The sequence below is a fragment of the Crinia signifera genome, chromosome 1, assembly GCF_055691185.1.
Source record: "Crinia signifera chromosome 1, ASM5569118v1, whole genome shotgun sequence".
NCBI lineage: Eukaryota > Metazoa > Chordata > Amphibia > Anura > Myobatrachidae > Crinia > Crinia signifera.
In genome coordinates this window covers 465,211,239-465,232,241 of record NC_139217.1, presented here as the reverse complement: position 1 = coordinate 465,232,241, position 21,003 = coordinate 465,211,239, and the positions used below count along the sequence as shown (strand labels likewise).

The window sequence follows — 21,003 nt, the reverse complement described above, 5'->3', positions numbered from 1 at the left end:
CTTCTTTTTAACCTTTTTTTTAAAATGGCAACAAAATTCTGGAGAATACCGGAGTTTGATATGAGAGGATCTGTCTCACCTGCCTCACCTACCAACACATCATTAATCTCACACTGGAAGCAATTTATGATCAGACCACTCACTGTGACTTTTATCAGCTTTCTTTTCGGTTCTGGAAATTAAATCAGAGACAATAACATTGCAACAGATTCTATGAGTACAAATGCAGAACGGTCTGAACTTCACAATGTATCATGCTAAAGGAAAGTGTTCCACCCTATCTGCATATTGGCAGAGCTCTGAACTAACATCTTATTAATGACAATGAAAAATCTTCTCACCTACATGTTCTCAAACATCTGAGTTATTAGGCTTGGGCGTGCCATACTGTGCGTTTGCTCTGTACAAATTTCCTGATACTCTGCAGAAAGACAAAGATCATTGGTATCAGCAGTATGGTGTCAGCTATTAGCTGCCAGTCACTCGGTCGTCCAGTTTGTTGTTTCACATTACAAAGAGAACTAGTTTAATGTAAGACTCTGGGGGACTGATACAGATTTGTACATGTGTCTTGGTGTGAAATATGAACTAACGAGTATGATGATGACCATGATCAGCAGCCAGTTGAGTTGCCACCTTCCATCTGCAGCTCCTGGCTGTGCTTGTACCCATGACAGTCCCAGCTTCCCTACTTCAGATGTTGGTGTCTGACTTGCCCAATAGAACTATTTCCATGAAGCCCCTTGATGACAATCTCCATGCCGTATGACTTGTAGCTGGAGTTTCCCATAAGACCTACAAGTTCTTTGCCATAACAAATATATATTGCTGTACACTCCTGTAGATCTTCATACCTTCTTCTTCCCACCGAGCATCCAACGTATTGTCCTACAGGAGTGGAAGGCTCTCTACTCTACTTTCCCTATCCTCAGAGCAGGAGCCATGGTGGAGAGTCTTGAGTTCTAAAAGGAAATTGAGAAGTCTACTACGGAGGCACCTTATTCAACCTGGACTTTTCCCAATATTGTTCCAACTTATCACTTTCAGCTATATCACGCTGGGTACTCTCTTTTGAATTTTGTTGTATGCCAATTTATACCATATGGCAGTAATTCCTAAAAGGTTTGCCTAGGTGCTGCAAGAGCCTCAGAGAGGAAACCTTGCATTGGGGGTCCTGGATCAAGAGATAAGTGATAGGCAAGACCAGGGCTCATGGCTGAAAATCATATCACATGACCAATTAGAACCACAACTATGTCCACAATCCCATAAATTAACTTGAGGAGGAACAAAATACTGATTCTCTAAGGCGCCATGATTCAAGACAGTTGGCCACTGCCATAAGGTTTTTTCCTAGATCTACGTAGTCCTAATGTAGTGCATAGGTTTACAATCTATGGGGGGGGTACTCAATCCGTGATTCTGACTGTCAGAACGTCCCAACAGTTGGAATTCTGGGCCATTATTATTCATCCGATTCCACAGTAACTAGACCAGAATTCAATGTGGAGGGTCGAAAAGTCCATGGATCTGCAAAAACAGCTGCAGATTGTTGAAAAATGGCATTGAATTCGACAATCCACGTCCGTTTCTGTCAAAACAGATCGGACTTTTAAAAAAAGGTATGATTATTATTATATGTTAGCAGTTTCTTATATAGCGCACACATATTTACAGAGAATAGTTGAACATTCACATCAGTCCCTGCCCCAGAGGAGCTTACAATCTATATTCCCTACCACATGTACACGCACACACAGACAATCTAGGGTTAATTTTGTTGGGAGCCAATTAGCCTACCAGTATATTTTTGGATTGTGGGAGGAAACCGGAGCACCCGGAGGAAACCCACGCAAGTACGGGGAGAATATACAAACTCCGCACAGTTAGGGCCATTATGGGAATGGAACCCATGACCTCCGTGCTGTGAGGCAGTGATGCTGACCATTACACCGTCTGTGCTGCCTTCATTGATGTCGGTAATGGCAGCATTGAAATCGGCAGGGGCGGATTGGGATTCATATTCAGCCCGGGAGATAAACTGAAGGGGGGGTTCTGATGGAGATAAGCAGCAGCGGGGGGGGGGGTAGGTGCTGGCAGACATAAGCAGCAGCCCGGGGGGGGGGGGGGTGCCGATGGAGATGAGCAGCAGTCGGGGGGGTAGGGGGGTGGCGGACATAAGCAGCAGCCCGGGCAGGGGGGTTAATGTCACTAACCAGAGTACAGTCGGAGAATGTGTCCACAGCCCGCCAGCTGGAAGCGTGCACTGTGCAGCACTCCCGCGGCCAGCTTTAATTATGTCATAGCCAGCCGCCGCCATATTTGGTTTGGGCAGGAGTCGGGTGACGCCGTGGCCACTAGCAGGGACCGCGTCCAAACGAGGGGACGCTGCAGCGGCCCAGTGGGGGGACAGGGAAGCAGCCAGGTGGACCGGCCCACTGGGAAATGGCCCAGTTTCCCGGTAGCCCAATCCGCCCCTGGAAATCGGCAAGTTTTTTATTGGATTCAATTGTTTGAATTCTCCTTCTACCTCTTCAGGGTATAGAAGAGGATGGTGACCTTTGTACAGCAGATATATTTATATATTGTCTACGTGTAACAGCATGCCCGGCAATAGGCTCGCAGATTCCCGTTTGTACAAAACAATAAACAAAAGATTACTATAATATACAATACATTGGATCCAACCCTACTGTAATGTAATAGCTGCGACTACAAAAATAGGTTATTTTTTAAGCTTCATTACTGCAGAACAAAACAAATCTTTGGCCAGTTTGGATGTAACTTGCGCCTTTGCCAGAAAGCACAGGCTGTGATTTACATTACTGAAACGTGTTGTTTTCCCAAAGTTCCGAGTCCTCACCCCCCTCCCGCTGTCATTAACACCCGCCGCCTGTAACAGGCTCATTGACAAGTTTGCCAATAACTTGAACTTTACCGAGAACCACTTCTTTGTGTTTCAGTTGGTTCTATTTTCATATGTACTTTATTTATGCCGATACCATCTCTAGTGCTATAAATCTCCCCTGGCCTGATAAACCGTGTACTGCCTATTAAAGTCAATAGCTGTGAAATTTATAGCATTTTGTACTTAATAAATTATCTACATTGTAAATTACAGATCTGGGTTTTGAAATATCCATCAGGAACGCAAGAGAAAGTACTGTTGCATTGGTAAGAACAGAGAAAGGGATTAATAGTTTCTTCATGTTCAATCTAATACCCTTAAACTCCCCATCCGGTATCCTTATGCTTAAACTATTAACACTTAACTTAACCTAACTTAACCTAAAAACAAAGACACGGACAAGTGCTGGCGTTTCAAATAATGAATGTCAAATTTATTATTGACAACTGACTATAAACTATAAAATGGTGGTGGCACCAAAGAACGGTCAGAGGAAAGAAAAGGGGGGTAGGATCACCATACCATTCAAACACCGCTGGCGATCAACTCCCTGCACAACCACCCGGGCCAGTGGTGGCAGCCATCTTCTGTGCAAGAAGTATGGCTCATGACAATCGATGTCGGGAGAGCGCACACACTATCTACACGCTATTCCATCTACACAAATTACCGTTCTTTACCGCCACCCAAGGAAAGAAATAGAAATAGGGATGGGAGGACGGGGAATGTTCCTCAAAGAGTCAGATTACCCACTGCAACCCATTGGCTATGACCATCACAACACTTTCAATAGCCCCTGCCAAACTGTTAAACCAATAGTGCAGCACCAGAACCCTTCAGTGGTTTATGTCACCTCTGGCTTATGTCACCTCTGGCTACCGGTTTTTCTTTCACACCACCAAAATAACCCAAGTTGATGCTGGGTCGAACCGGGTCTTGGCTCGGTGTGAAAGGGTGTTTGACCACTGGAATAGAAGTCACAGGTCAAGTTATATTCTATGCATTAACCCTTACGCTAGTAGCAGATCCAATGGTGAGCCAATTTAAAATAAGAAAATTAACAATGTAGACAATTTTTGAAAAAAAAAATGTAAAAAAATTATAATTCATTTAAACCAGGATGTTTGAATTGCAAAAAAAAAAATTTGGACTGCAAAAGGTTAAAGCTGATTGAAGCCAACATCACCATGTCTGCAACATATGTGTTACATTTTTTGGACATTGTTGAGCTTTTCGGTTTAATGCGGAAGACGCTAAAGAGAAAAAAGTAACATATTCATAAAAAATGTAGTAGATCCAAAAGATAATCTGTCTATCAGGAAGCATACTGTATGTTCACTAATTAGGTCAAAAGTGTCTAAGTCAACCACAAAGAGACAACATGTCCAAAGCCAACATGGGAAAAGATCGATGCAAGCCAGCTCTAAAGGAATGGGGGGGGGGGGCAGCTGACATCCGGTGATGTCAGCTACCCGCCCCTGGCGCCCACATCACTGGGCAATTTCCATTGGAGCGCCCATCATTTTCATGGGAACACCCATGAAACTATGGGCGTTCACATGTGGAAACTCCCCCGGCGAACAATCTGTTTGCCGTGGACGCATGCCATGCACATGCGCAGAAATGCGCATGCACGTTTAAAAAACTTTTGCGCTTGCATGCAAATTCGCAGGTGAGCATACGGACATGAATAAGGTCCTATATTACCATTGGAGAACGCTCACATTTCACGCATTGGAAGCAGCCATCCAGCTTTGTGAGACTAAGAAACTAAAACGTTCTCTGTAGAAAGAGTCAAAACTTGGACTCCGTCAATCATACTTCTATGTTAGACCCAGGGCCGCAAAGGGTGGGTTGCCCTGGGTACAGCTGTCCCAGGTCCCAGCCTCTGGACCACCCCTCCTCCCCCCCCCCCGCACCCACATACCGCCTGCCCAACCCGGCGGCCCCCCAGCCAGGCACGCAAGTGCAGCCTGCTGAGCGCCGAGTCTGGACACAGAGGGGCTCTGCGCTCTGTGCAGGGTGCGCTCCGGACCTGACCGTGGAGGCTGAAGGAGCCGTAGGGCGATGCCGCAACGCGTGTGATGGTAAGTAATGGTAATGGATGGTAGGGGGAGGTGGGGTGCTGGCAGGTGCTGGCGGGCGGGGGTGTGGGCCGATGGAGATATGGTGCTGTGCCGCTGGGGGCCCGGACTGTAGGTCAGTTCCTGGCCCTAGCATTTCTAGTGGCGGCCCTGGTTAGTCCCATGCAACCTTTTCTTGTATATACTAAAGATACTGCTCAGTTGAGGTTGTCTTCAATATATGTGTCACATTTGTGGGTGTATTTTATCTGGGCAATGTGAGTCTTTGAGACAGAATTTTGGTCAGCTCTGCACACTTCCAGCATGCTAAGAGACAGGGTGGAAATGCAGACGCGGAACTAGATTATTTTAGTTTTCCAACAAAGATCTAGAATCTTTTTCGTACAGTATGCATTGTTAACACACTGGGAACTGTCTCTTCAAGAAAGCCACCATGGTATTTAAAGCTCTGGACTGTAACACCAGTAGCGATTTGGGGGATCTGCATTGAGTTGGCATTAAATTAGAATCACATAATATGTACAGTATTTCTGCAAAGTATATTTAAAGGTCAAGCAAGGCATTGTAAAGTAGCAAGGCACCTGGAAAAGATCTCACGTAAAGTAGAATCTTGTACTCCGACTGATCTCCTCACATCTAGGGATGGCCATCAGTGCAGTCTCCATTGATGGATGCCATCGATGGTGATTCTGCAACCATCCATCGATAGTTACAAGGTATGTACCGGACAACCATCGATAGTTTTAGCTATCGATGGTCATCCATTCTCTTTGACTGATTGGTCCAAAGGCCAATCAGAACGTTGGGCTTCTGGGTTGTCGGGGGCGGAGCTATGCTCCGTCTCTGCTTTGCCATAGATGTAGGGAAACCGTCTGATTCTCCCCCATCGACGGCAAAAGTATTCGACATCGGTCATAAACCATCAATGATTTCAAATCATAGATGGTCAATAGCCATCCCTTCTCACATCAGGGACTTTTAAAAAGAGGTGGAGGCCTGTGAGCAGCCTCCTCCAGTCAGGCCCCCTTCTATCTGCTGCACTAGAGTGCTCAGACCCTACTGCGTTCACCGGGGAGGACCTTAACTCCATCCTGGTGAATGCATCCCCCCCCCCCCAACCCCCTCCAGAGCTCCAAACATCGGAACGGGGCCAAATTCACTGAGTTACCAGTTAATCAGAATCACCCCCAAAATGTGCTGGAGTTTGCCCATAGGGCCAAATTAAGATTGCAATGAGTGATCCGGAATCAGCCCCATTGTGTATAAATGAGGGCTGCCTACTTTTAGACTGTCAGCAGCACTTCGGGGGCGGGGCCTGATGTAGATGTCACCAAGCCACACCCCCAGTACTACAAATTCTTCTAGGAGGGGGCGGGACTAAATGATATGATTTGCATCTTTAGCCCAGCCCTGTCCCCCCGAATCGTGGGAAATTAATTCGGGGGGGGGGGGCGGTATCCGGGAGGGTTGAACGACCCGGCAAGTGTGAAAGTCGTCGAAGGCTTTCGCTCTGAGGGTCTGCACATGTGAAAACCCCAAACATCGGCTGGGATAGCGAATTTGGCCCGCACAGAGCGAGTCTAACGTGGGGCACATTTCTTAATCTTTTTTTTATTTTTAAGATACAGTCGGAGAGTCCAGAACACCGAAAAAAAAAATTATAATAAAAAAAGGTAATGTGGACTTCCGGTTCCGGGTTCATGGCGTGAGGCAGCACAACCCTTCTAAACTCTTCTCCAGCCTCCACCGCAGCCTCCTCCTTTCCCTCACACCGACTGGCAGCAAGGCATGTAAAGATTTGTCACCCCTTCAGACGCAGGTGCCGCGCTCCCACTGCGGCAGGAGAAGCGCCGTGCAGACTCCAACATGGCGCCAGAGAATGGCGTCTCTGCGCTTTCCACGGCCAGCAAAAAGGCTACAGCTGAAAGTTTAGACCCCCAAGACAAGCTGGCCCGCTCCCTGGACTCCAAGGTAACTTATGGGGACAAGAGCCCCATGGCTCCCATTCAGATGTTTGAATTGCCTGCACAAGCAATTAATATGGTCAGCCTCCAGACCGAGACATTCAATAGGAGGGAAATAAACTTTTAATTTACCAAGACTACTCTGTGGAGCTAACCAATTCTCATAAAGCTTTTATCCCTATTTGCACCAAGCTCATTGCAGAGGGCCATAAATTCGGTCTCCTATATCCCGCTTGATTACGCATTTATGACAGCACCTCCCATAAAGACTTCTTATCGCCCGAGGCGCTGAGGCTTTTATGCGCAATAAAAACTCTGAATACAATCAAGATATCTCTGACCCAACTCCCCCCCCCCTCCCTTCTGGAGCCTCTTCCCACCCTGGATAAGAATCCCTTGAACCTTGCCCCATGTTTTTCTCCAGAATCATTGTTATGAATATAGCCTAGGGTATTTCACGGAACCTGGCAATGTGAACTAAGGGCGCCGGTATTTCTTCGGCGGCTTTCCCTGGAACAAACTTTTCCCGTTTATTCATATTCTTGCAGCTGATATATTCTTCCTTATATTACTCTGGATAATGGAGTTTATTGAATTTAAGGTTTTTAGACGACTAAACAGTTTTGTGTTATATTTAAAATTGATTGAATTCGATAATGTATAACTCCTCTGAGTCACACTTGTTTACATGTATAATGTTCGCAGATGGTCTCTGACTATCCCCCTCATCCTCTCCCCCACCCTCTCCCACCCCAAAGACGCACACTTAGTGCAATCCCCTCCTTTCCTCCCCATTTAAGGATAATCACAAGACTGCCATTGCTTAACTGCTTTCTTCTTTATTTCACCAATTATGATATATATTTGCTGTTTCATATATATTAGATCAAGGGTGGCCAAACCGGTCCTCGAGATCTACCAACGGTCCATGTTTTCCAGATCACCTTGTGGGTTTGACTGCTGCGAATAGACTCAGGCGCTGGACGCCACATGTAAACCTCTGGAAGTTGGTCACCTATCACTCTACTATCTACTTGTGGACAAAAAACTTTCGTTTTGTTGGCGACCTAGTTGAAATAGTAATTCTCCATATGATTTATTATGTTAGTATGTTCCCCTGAATCTCTCTTTTCCCTCCCTGTCCCCCCCCCCCTCTTTTCCATCATTTATCAGGTACTATTGCGAACTGTGAGCTGTGAGGAAGATCTGTCTTATGGTATTACGGGCTTCTCTGAAAGCCTACAAACTGTAGATATATGGCGAGCCCTTCACCCTGCAGATAGAGAATTCTCATGTCTTTCTGCAGCGCACACCACTTTTTCCAGGTTTGATAACATTTTATTATCTCACTCCCTCCTCCCAATGGTCAGCTCGGCTGACATAGACCCCATCATCATTTCGGATCAGGCACTCATCACCTATGTCATTGGCCTCACTCCCTCTTCTAAAGCGGCCAAAGAATGGATATTCCCGGCCTACTTAGCCAAATTCCATAAATTCCAATCTCACCTTAACTCCCTCTGGGACACATACAGACAAGACAGCCTAACTCACTTAGAGCAAGAACCGGCCTTATTCTGGATGACTGCCAAGGCGGTAATCAGAGGTGAAATAATCTCCTATGTAGCCAATATGAATAAGAAATATACATCTACATATTTGGCCTTTCAGTCAGAAGTCACCTCGACCTATCAGACTTATAAATCGACTTCACAGGCCTTCTCAACCCTTAACCCAGTGTTTTTCAACCACTGTGCCGTGGCTCACTAGTGTGCCTTGAGCTGCCTCCAGATCTAGAGATGCCCAAACCAGTTTACAGCCACCACCAGTTCAACTGTTATTTACTGGTCTCTTCTTTTCATGTAAAGGGCCAATGTATTTTATTTTTGTTACCTGTGGGAACCAGTGTGATTGTCTTTTATATGTGGCTAATAGTTTTTTTTTTTTTTTTTTCTGTGGGGGCCAATGTGATTTGGCCTGGGGGGATCTCATGGTGTGCCTTGGCAATTTTACAATCTTATTTAATGTGCCGCAAGGTAAAAAGGTTGAAAATTACTGCCTTAACCCAAGAACTGCCTCCACTGGGCCAGTATTGCCAGGCCTTATCTGTGAGCCCAAACCGACACGCATTTATAGTGGGACTGATTGCCCGTTTTCTTTGCCTTGGACATGACACCGTGTCCCTTTATTAAAGACCTCTTAAATGTCAGGCCCAACACAAGGGGCCCCCTGTTTCAGCCAGAGCCCGTACCCCGAGTTTATACTCCCATATCACAACGTTAGGCTAATTGGGCCATTTATTGGAACTTTTTGTGAGTAGACTTTCAGTGTTGGCAGAGTGCCAAATGCTATTATTACTTCAAAACAATACAATGCACCTAGGCCAAATGTACATTACACTATAGGGAACTGCGCAGTTCCTGGACTCTTTATTCAAATCCTCAGGACACTTATATACGTTACTAAACTCATATTTTATTGTATCCTTGCTGATTTACTGAGATAGTGCTTAGATCGCATTGTATTGTATTCTTTGTTACATGAATTGCTTGCCGGTGATTTAAATGAATCGTACCATTTGCAAATTATTTAATCAAATTATTGTGCAGCATATCATGCGAACTGTGGCCTAAAGGTGCCTGGGGACCCCACCGTGCATGATATTATTTAAGTCAATTAATTCTTTGGTCTTTTATCTTTGACTGTTCTTGGTATTGCATCATTCCATATTTTTTTCCGTAATTCTTTTGGCTGCCGAATAAAACCTTTTATCACCGTCCTCACGTGTGGTGACAGCATTGTGTGGTTGTGATTGGGGTATTGTTTTCCCAGGGTTCTGTTGTCCCTCCGCCCTCCTAATTGCAGGCAGGTCGCAGATTGACAGTACCAAGTCATTCAGGTACCGGTCACACCCATACATGCAGTCTGACAACATCCCACTATCACTACTCAACCTTGACTATAAACTCTTCACAAAAATGATGGCGGCTAGGCTAAAACCGATTCTCCCGTCCATTATCCACCCAGACCAGACTGGATTCATATGGGGCAGACACTCTGAACTTAATGTCATTAAAACCCTTAGAATTATTTCCTCAGACTCCTCCACATCTTGCGATCCCATGCTTTAGTCGCTTGATGCGGAGAAAGCCTTCGACCTAGTGGACTGGCACCACCTATTCACCACTCTTTTAGCTTTTGGTTTCCCAGAGGACTTTGTCCGCTTCATCCGATGTGTAAACTCAGACCCCCAGACGAGAATAGCTTGTAATGGCCGACTCTCTGAAACCTTTCAAATTAAAAAAGGCACACATCAAGGCTGCACATTATCCCCGCTATTGTTTGCGATTGCCCTAGAAACCCTTGCCCTTACAACCTTCAATCTATATTCCGGAATACAAATTGGCCCTATTGAAATTAAACTCTCCCCTTTTTGCCGATGATCTGCTACTTTTTATCTCCAACCCCTCTTCCTCTATCCCAGAAATATTAAGGCTGATAGACTCATTCAGCTCAGATTCAGGATATCGCATAAAATTATCTAAATCCAAACTCCTTCACTTCCATCACCTCACTGCCCAAACCACCACATATTTAGCCTCCCTACCCTTCACCATCGCAAAATTACACATTAAATACCTAGGGGTGAACATCCCATCTGACCTCTCTACTCTTTACTCTATTATCTACACCCCTGCCTTCACTAAAATAAGGACCCTACGCGTTTTGATCCACCCTAGGATCTTCTTCAAGGTGTCTCACACCTTGAAGAAGATCCTAGGGTGGTTCGAAACGTGTTGTGGGAGCAGAGGAGGATTGACCTGATTGTTGACTTAAAGACTGTGGCCCATAGTCCTATGCTTCCTGGTTGGATATTCCAGAATTCATTCCAGGTTGTAAACTATGCTTTAACACCTCCCCTATCTAGAGTCCAGAAGCCTTAGTGATATCCTCACCATTTTTATTCTATGTTTTATTCTGTACGTTGAGAAAATGGAAGCCATTAAATGTTTGTTGTGACCCTACATTGCATAGTCTCAAAGAAACCGTTATGGGAGCATGATACTACGTTTACCAGTGAGTTGGGGTATGCACCTCATATTCTCCTTGGTGACACTTCTTTTGGTGGTCCTAAAAAGATACCTTTATATGAAAGAACAACATTTGCGCACTGTGAGTTGGGGTACGGTCAGATTAAAGATACCTCGATAGGCTTCAGTACATCAATGTTGATGTGAGTCGGGTACGCATTCTGTTTCCTGAACACATCCGGTGGAAGGAAAAGCCACACAGAGCCTATGGGTGAGATTTAATAGGATGAGAGATTCAGAAAGTGAGAGATTTGGTGAGAAATCTCCAGTTTTTTTAAAGCAGCAATCATTTACACTGCAAAACCAGTCTGATTTTGGCGCTTTAAAAAACTGGAGATTTCTCACCAAATTTCTCACCAAATCTCTCACTTTCTGAATCTCTCATCCTATTAAATCTCACACAATATATCTGCATGGGTGTAGATAAGGATTTTATGTGGACGTACTTCACTATATACCGTGTATGTTTTTTTTTTTTGCATGGACAAATATATATGAAAATTTGCTCCTGAAGAAACATCTGTGTACTCCTTGATGAACAATCTGAACATCATATATGACAGCACTCTTCTCCCCTTTCTCTCCTGTGGCACTATTACACTCCCCAACTCAGGCTATCCCCTCACGTATTAAAAATAATATCTTATTCCAACATATATATCACACATGGCGAGCCATAAACAAGAAACTACACAGAAACCCATTGCTGACGGTTCAAGTACCCATTTGGAGCAACCCTGCTTTCCCACCCTCTCTCACGAACACTTTGTTCCATACTTGGAGAGATAAGGGACTGGCAGATGCCTCACAGGTCTTTTGCCAAATAAAATCATTCTCCCAACTTTGACCAGTTACCACCTAACCACTTTTTCATGTACTTGTAAGCTAGACACTTCCTCACATCCCTCCAACCCAACAGGCCCTCTCTCACAGCTTGGTTAATTAGTGACCCACTACAGAAGATTATCACCAATGCCAAATTACACACATACAGAACAAGACCCCTTTACCACTTGCTGATCGATTCACTCTCCCATTCTCACTGGGATAAACTATACTCTCAATGGAAATCGGATGTACCCTCGATCCCCACTCCCACTTCAATCAGTGCACACTACACATTGACAATGAAAATCCTCAATTCCTCATATCTTCAAGAAGTTCATTATAAGACAATCCAGAGAGCGTACATTTCACCGGCAAGATTAGCACTTGCCCATCGGTTACAGGGAAAGGCCCTAAATGCCATACTGTATATCTTCAGCCTCTTTTTATCACTGCCTCTGAGAATGTAGTAACGTCAGACGCTTTTGGAATAAAATTCTTGGCTTCTTATCCACTAAGCTTCAAATTCAACTGACCCGTTATCTTGCCTCTGTACAAACTTTACCAACTGGCATCTAGGCCCACGAAAACATTTACTGATTCCGGTCCTTACTGTTATAGTAACTATAGTTAAAAAAAAGAATTCTCTCACACTGGGCGGCCAGCACCTCCCCATCCCTTACGGAGCTAGTAGTAGTAGTAGTAGTAGTACATTTATTTATAAGGCGCCACAAAGTGTCCGCAGCGCCGTACATAGGAAACAAGAAACAAATTACAAGGTCACGTACAGGGTGTGTTGAAAAATACAGCATAAATAGGGGTATAGCTGGTAGAACTAAAATCAGCATCAGTTCAGAAGTAGGTGTCAAAATTGTCGAGGAGACTGAAGATGAAGTAGAGGAAGGGAAGAACAGGGCAGGAGCACAGGTGAGGTAAAGAGGTAGGGTGAGTACGTGAGGCAGGAGGACCCTACTCATAAGAGTTAACATACTAAAAATAGGTGGGTGGACGAACGAAAAACAATAGGATAAGTAGGAACGGAGGCAGGATAGGAGGATCAAAAGAGGTTAGGAGGAGGGATAGGCTAGTCGAAAAAAGTGGGTTTTGAGGGAGCGCTTGAAGGAGGTAAGGGAATCAGAAAGCCTGATGGGTGGCGGGAGGTTGTTCCAGTGCAGGGGGGCAGCGCGAGAGAAGTCTTGGACACGGAAGTGGGAGGAGGTGATTAGCTACAAATAAAGATCTTACAAATTATGTACTCGGACAGAAAATGAGCTATGATAGTAGCTGAACCTGGAGTGCTCAGATTTTATAAAAAGTGGGGAATCTACATAGATTCACTACCACAGGCCACTCAAACTCTTCTCCGCTTATACCGGACTACTATCTACTTCACTCACATTAGCATAATGCTTGATTTTATGTCCATATTTTAGGTCTATATTTCATGTAAGGAAATTCCCCCCCCCCCTCAATCGAGCTCCTCTGAAATAAGTAACACCTCCACCCCACCCCCCCTCTACCCTCTTGTGTTTCCCCCTTCCCATTATTGCTACTATTAATGTTACTATTATTGTTATTAGGATCCTGCTTCGCGCATTATACTCACTTAGTAGATATACTGACTTATGATTCCATAGAATGGTTGATTTTATTAATATATTTAGTGTTTACATAGTATTACTGACTACAACTAGTTATGCATCAAAGATCTACCTCTGTGGAGAAAAGTTATAATTAACAAAATAATTTATACATCTTTCCATATTGTATGTATTGAACTATGCAGCTATAGAAAATAATAATAATAATAATAATCAGCCCATGGCGGTCCCTTTTTTATTTTATTTTTTAAATAATCATACTGTAATTTGTTTCTTGCAGTTGCTGACTTTAGTCACAGAAGGTTGCCTAGCAGACATCCTGTTAAATCTATGATTTATATAATGAAATATATTCCGAAATTCCTTCATTTTTGAAATGCCGTACACAGTACAGTCGCTTCTTTGGGGTTTTCAGGCAGACAAACTTATCAGTCATCTCCTAGAATCTAGCGCGATATTTTGGTCAGATCATACACAATACTTCTGAAATCTGAATTTTTAAAATGGAAATTTACAAAGTACAGGTAAAATCTGTGAAAAATGTGACCTGTATGTTATTTTTTGGTTTCGAACGATAATCAGGAAAGATCGCAAACAGTGTAACGACTTAGGGGGGATTCCAATAAAGCGTGAGTCAGGTCCTTTTTACAGCAAACTCGCACTGCGAATTTCATTTTCAATCCAATTCCAAACTCACATTTCTTTCAGCGGAAATGTCGGGACACAAAGTAAAACATCTGGGATACCCCTCCCAATGAATAATTGTGCATTTTAAAGACAGGGATAATGAGATCCAGTTTGGGGTTTCCTAAGATGTATTGGGAATCACTGTCTGCTAATTAACAAACACCTGTTACTTGCTGCTATAGGTTTGTCCAGAGCAGAGGGTCAGTGTTCCCAGTGCCTTTTAGTGGCTGGGCCATAGGCTGGGGAGAATGTGGGGATTCTCTGGAGCAGGGGAACGCCCATTGTTATATGGGAATACCCTAGAAAATGATGGGTCCATCCCCTGGAAACCCAGGTGTGGAGTTCCCTGCTCAGGGTGGGCGGGTGACGTCACATGACGTCAGTGCCCGTCCCGTCTTCAGTCACTGACATCCTTCATTTATAAATGTCAGTAGGACTTTCTTTGGGCTGCACCCATTCTGTGGAATCCCCTCCCATGCACAATCAGACTCTCCTCCATTCTCCAAACCTTCAAGCGCTCCCTGAAAACTCACCTCTTTGGGCAGCTTATCATATGCCAGAAACACCCACATTACCTTCATAGACCTTTCCTATCCAATCACATCCCCACTGTACAGACCATATATAGCCTCTCCTATTTTCTCTCTCACTTTCCCATCCTCCTGGCCAACATTGCTGGGTCACCGTTTCATACAGTCCACCAAGAACCTTTGCAATCTGGTTTACAGTATATTCTGCAATAGATAACACTTATCCTTGTCTGTCAATGCCTATTTCCCTATAGATTGTAAGCTTGCGAGCACGGCCCTCCTACCTCTATGACTATTTGTAACTAACCAGTTTTCTGTTGTTTCCAATTGTAAAACGCATCAGGATTTGTGGGGCTACATAAGAAACTGTTAATAAATATTTTTGAATATTATTTACATGTATGTGGTTCCACTTACTTTTTAAGGATCATTGTATCTGATACTACTGTAGTTCTTTATTAGAGTAATTCAATTTTGTTTTGTTTTTCATTTAAGATGTGGACCTAATTTCAAATATACCAGTAAATGGGTGTTTATGTGTATCGGTTGATTATGATCTATTTTCACATACAGTATAATGTTATGGTATATTGGGGCAGATGTATTGAGCCATAAGAAGAGATAAACGCGAGGTTGATAAAGACTTTTAAATGCCCAGCCAATCAGCTCCTAATTTTCATGATGTAGGCTGTTTTGAAAATGGGGTACTTATGTATTATCACGGCGCCCAGTTGCATTGATTGTATGCCTTAAGTGTTAGGCATACAATCACATGCGATTGACGCGATTTTGCAGTAAAATCGCATCGATCTCATCGCATGCGACCAAATCGCACATGCGATGCGATCGACGCGATCGACAAGGTTTTCCCATAGGAATCGATGTTAAATGGTTAAAAATGGTCCCTGACACCCGATTTCACTTTAGGGGCAATGTTAAATGCCCTTAAGGGCCCCCCCCATTAGGTGTATTAGCCCAAATGCCCCTGCATTGTTAACGCCACCCCACCATAAACGCCAACCCGAAGTGTGGCAGGCGCAGCGAGCACGCGAAGGGCGGCGGTACGCGTCCTCCGACCTTTTCATACCCCCACTATCCGTGTCGGCGTGGAGTTGACTTTATATAGTGTGGCAAGTGCAGCGAGCCACCGAGGCCGTAGCGTGGCGAGCCAAGCGAGGGGACAAGGAATACGAGCCCGAAGCGTGGCGAGCGCACGCAAAATACATGTTAAGTAATCCGTGTCCACTGGCGGGGCTCGCTGCGATCGCCTCACTATATAAGATCAACTCCACGCCGACGTGGATAGTGGGGGTATGAAAAGGTCGGAGGACGCGTACCGCCGCCCCTCGCCACGCTTCGGGTTGGCGTTGATGGTGGGGTGGCGTTAACAATGAGGGGGCATACACCTAATGGAGGGGCCTGGGGGGCATTTAACATTGACCCTAATGTGAAATCGGGGGTCAGGGAACATTTGGAACCATTTAACATTGATTCCTATGGAAAAATTGCGTCGATCGCATCGAACGCATCGCGTGCGCGATTTGGTCGCATGCGATGTGATCAATGCGATCGATGCGATTTTTCCGACGCAATGGAAAAATCGGGCGCCGTGATAATACATAAGTACCGAAAATGGCAGTTAGGAGCCAGTTCAGTGACATGGTCAAAAGGTCAACGTGATCAAAAGGTACATAGTCAAAAGGTCGACATGGAAAAGGTCAACAAAGCTCGATATATATATATATATGGAAAAACTCCTGTTGGTCCTTTTTACCATGTCAACCTTTTCACTGTCGACCTAGACACTGTAGATCTAATGACAGGATACCGTATTATACATGGGTGTGGATTATTAGATAGACAGGGGGAAAGACGCGAGTTCTAGTTCACCTGGGATGTTGCTATGGGAAGCCAATCAGAATCTACTTCTTATTTATTTAGCAACTTCTAGAAGATAACAGATAGTATCTGATAGGTTGGTATCTGATAGGTTGCCTATAGCAACATCCCATGTGACATAGAATTCCCCCCCATAGTGTCTAGATAGACTGTTTTTAGACCTTTTTGTTCGACCTTTTGACCCTTGTTGACCTATTACATGTTGACCTTTTGGGTTAGACCTATCGACACTGTAGACACTGTAGATCAGGGCTGGCCAACAGGTTGATCACGGTCTACCTGTCGATTGCAGAGCTCTCGCCGGTAGATCGCGTACAAGTACCTTGCAAATAGCGGAGAGGCTTCAGCAATCCCAAGGATGCAGTGTGCGGGTGACGTCATGACATCACCCACATACCCCAGTAAGGAGCGCATGCGAACCCATTTGAGGCTAAGCAGGCGGGCAGGCTCAGCAGTGGGTAGGATGAGCGGTGTCAGGACTCAGGGCTGTCACTGGCAGCGGGAAGGCTCAGCGGTAGCGGCAAGCTGGACTCAAGCAGCGGGAAATCCTATTTTACAGAAAGAGTTTAAAGTGCGGGCATGCGCTGCATGTGGGGGGATGGATTTCTCCACAATATTTTTATATAGGCTCATTCCGTGTGTCATTATGTGAATTTTGCCACTGTGTGGCATAATGTGAATTTTAGCTAATTTTTTATGGCATAATGTGAATTTCAGTACATTCCATGTGGCATATTTAGATTTTTTTTTTTTTTTTTGCTCATACTGTGTGGCATAATGTGAAGTTTGGCTCATTCTTGTGGAATAATTAGATTTTTTGGTACTTGTTTCCTATCTGGGCGCCCAGGTTTTCTACGTACGGCACCATAATGAAATCGGATCGCATCGCATCGGATTCGGTACTCGATGATGTACGATGGCATACGATGCTATCCGATCCGATCCGATTTCATTGTAAATCGGATCGCATCGCATGCGGTGCACAATGCTGTACGATGGCATCCGATCCGACTACATTTTGTATCGGATCGGAGTGGATGGAAGGGTGGCACTTGGGAATCAAGGGAAGACACTTTGGTACCCAAGGGAAAATTTTACAATTTTATCCCGAAGCGTGGCGAGCGGCGGCGGTACGCGTCCTCCGACTTTTTCATACCCCCACTATCCACGTCGGCGTGGAGTTGAGAATAGAAAGTGTGGCGAGCACAGCGAGCCACCGAGCCCGAAGCGTGGCGAGCGCAGCGAGCCCCGCGAGGGGACGCGGATACCTGTGAAGCCTGCGAGGGGACACGGATACCTTCACAGGTATCCGTGTCCCCTCGCGGGCTTCACAGGTATCCGCGTCCCCTCGCGGGCTTCACAGGTATCCGTGTCCCCTCGCGGGCTTCACAGGTATCCGCGTCCCCTCGCGGGGCTCGCTGCGCTCGCCACGCTTCGGGCTCGGTGGCTCGCTGCGCTCGCCACACTTTCTATTCTCAACTCCACGCCGACGTGGATAGTGGGGGTATGAAAAAGTCGGAGGACGCGTACCGCCGCCCCTCGCGGGGCTCGCTGCGCTCGCCACACTTCGGGATCACGTGGATAGTGGTGGTGTCGTTGGTAATGGGGCGGTAAATTGCCATTATCAGTCCACTAAAAATTAAATCGGATCGCATCGTTCAATATCGTGTATGTGCATTTGTGGTATCCGATGCGATGCGATCCGATTTTTATACGGAGAATAGCATGGTGCGCAATTAACGTAGCGGGCACCCAGATAGGAAACAAGTACCGATTTTTTTTGCTCATACTGTGTGGCATAATGTTATTTTTGGCTCATACTGGGGGTTATTCTGCTTCGTGCGGTGGGACCGTACGTGGTCGGATCGGGTTTTTTGTCAATCTGCGCATGCGTAGCTTTTGCTATGCGCATGTGCGGCGACCTCACACCGCTCACGGACGGGTCTCTCTGTGCAAAAAAACCTGTCCACAAGAGTACGGTCATTGTGGGCGGCATCGGGGCGTTTTTAGGGCAGCGGCCGGAATAATGAGGAAAACTGGGCGTACACGGGGTGTGCACCAAAAATGTACGGTGCTACAACCGCTCGATCGGTGAACATTTTGGGCCAAAAACAGGCGGACGCCAAAGATAGCTCCAGACCACCCCTAGAGATACCGCATGAGAGTGGATGCCTGGGTCTGCTAATTACTCAAACACATACACCTGAATGTAATAAGCAATGCTGCAGCCTATTAAGTGAAAACCATGATTTCACTACCTGCAAGCCACACACTGCCCTCAAACACATTGGAACCTTATCTTTCTACACTTCTCTACATGTAAAGGTTGGTTTAATTGTAGGTAAGATTAATTCTAAGACCTGCTTATATATGTCAAGGTATTTATTTTATAACCATCTACACCCATTCAGAAAGTGTTTCTGTATACTTTAAAAAGCAGGACACTCAATTCACAGGAGTCGACATGTGTCAACTTTTTCACTGTAACACAAACATACCAGTTTTTTATTAGGAAAAAGACACATAAACCACATCTAAGACCAACAAGGATGTTTTTGGACTCAATTTCTACTTGCACTGTGGTGTACGCTCAGATATACGCAAGATGTCGGTGGGAAAACGGACGAGACCCGTCCATATACGGTGGCGTACGCTCTGTTGTACGCCAGTTATCGGTGTCTAAGAGGGGATCCGTCCATGCACGGTGGCGTACGCTCAAGTGTACGCCACTCCCCTTTGTCGTTGTTTGTGACCGTCTGTATACGGATGTTTTGTGGGTGGACTTTTGCTCACCGTCCGCGTACGGGAAACGTACGGTGAAACGGACCATACCTCAGTTTCACCGCACCAACCAGAATAAGGCCCACTGTGTGGCATAATGTGAAATTTTGGCATAAATGTATAAAGGGGCTTATTGCACTGGGAGGGGAATATTTTGCACAGAGGGAGACGCTGGTAGATCACCGGTAAGTAAGTGTACAAAACGTAGATACCGGGTTACAAAAGTCCGTACTCTCCTGCTGTAGATGTATCACCCGGAACCATTATACATAGGACTAGCTACGTACATGTCTGTTAGCACCATAAGGTGAAATATGACCGTGGCAATCACTGTGATTTTGCCGGCCAAACACTGATTGTTCTCACAGTACCGTGTGTATAACTATTTCCTCTGATTAAGAAATTCCGTCTTATGAAACATAAAGTCACTTCATCGGCTTTTTATTTAGAAATATCGCAGGTTCCTTCCTCTGAACAATGGCGCTGTGATTACGGTGATTGCAGCCCGATACATTGTTTCTGTTTGTCTGAGTGCGAGGTCGTTGCACTCCAATGAATTCAGATGTCACCAGGGCAGTTCCTTTGTTATTTATGTTTGTTATATTTTTGTTGTTTGCTTCATAAGAACACGAGCTAGTAAGCTGCTGGCTACAGATTCTTGCAGTATTATTATTATTATTATTATTATTATTGTTGTTGTAGGGTTGCAGTCAGCAACCCAGAAGTCAGGATCCCAGCATTCAATATACCGATGCCGGCATCCCCATTGTTGTCAACGCCGGAACTTCAACAGGGATCAGGGATACCGAATCTGGAATACTGATTGGTAAGTATGCGGGGGGACATTAGCGTGTGGCTGAGGGTTCAGTGTACGCATTATCAGGGGGGGGGGGGGGCTTTTAGTTAGGTTGCATGGTGGGGAACAGAGGTGTAACTCTAGGAGGCAATGGAGTCATCTGCTGTCGGGCTCCTGCTCCCAAGAGGGCACCTCTCCTCCCCTGCAAGTTTGAATCAGTTCATTGAGAATTGTCAATATCGCTTCTGTGGCTGACTGTCCCTCCTAGCAGCATAGGTGCCGATTCTGTGGGTGCTCAAGGGCCAGAGCACCCACAGAAAACTATGAGCACCCACTGGTCCGCAGCCTCCTAAGTCCCATTGCCAGGCCACATCCACCTGCTGATTCGTGTCCGTTGCACCCACACCACCGAATCTGCCGCCCGGTGAGCAATAACCAACAGGCAGAGTGCAGCATGCGTGCTGCCCAATGTGTGCTCTCCCCGTACACACACCGCCCTCTCCGTGCAGCATGTGTGACCACAGTGTGAGGCAAGCACACCATGACACAGGGCCGCCCAGGCCAGCACACTGCAGGGCCACACCCCCTATCCAAATGACACGCCCCCCTCATGAGGCCACATCTCCCTGAGCAGCCTCCAGCAAAAACACAAATCGGCACCCTTGCCTAGCAGGACCATAGACGTCACACTCTCTGGATGTTAAACATAATATACATAACATACATACATACATACATACATACACATGCATGCATACATATTTATGTAAGGTGCTGTGTGTATGTGTGGGGGGGGGGGGGGGGGGTTCGGGCACCAATACTCATCTTGCCTCCGGG

The 21,003-nt window shown here is 45.5% G+C and overlaps 1 long non-coding RNA gene across 1 annotated transcript in view; it reads left to right on the top strand.

Annotated features, from left to right (window-relative positions):
- Window positions 1–19,998: 19,998 nt before the first annotated feature.
- Window positions 19,999–21,003, top strand: part of LOC146032492 (uncharacterized) — a 36,400-nt gene continuing 35,395 nt past the window's right edge. The window contains exon 1 of the long non-coding RNA XR_014457929.1: window positions 19,999–20,196. This is a non-coding gene — a long non-coding RNA (uncharacterized LOC146032492). The remainder of the gene's footprint in view (window positions 20,197–21,003) is intronic.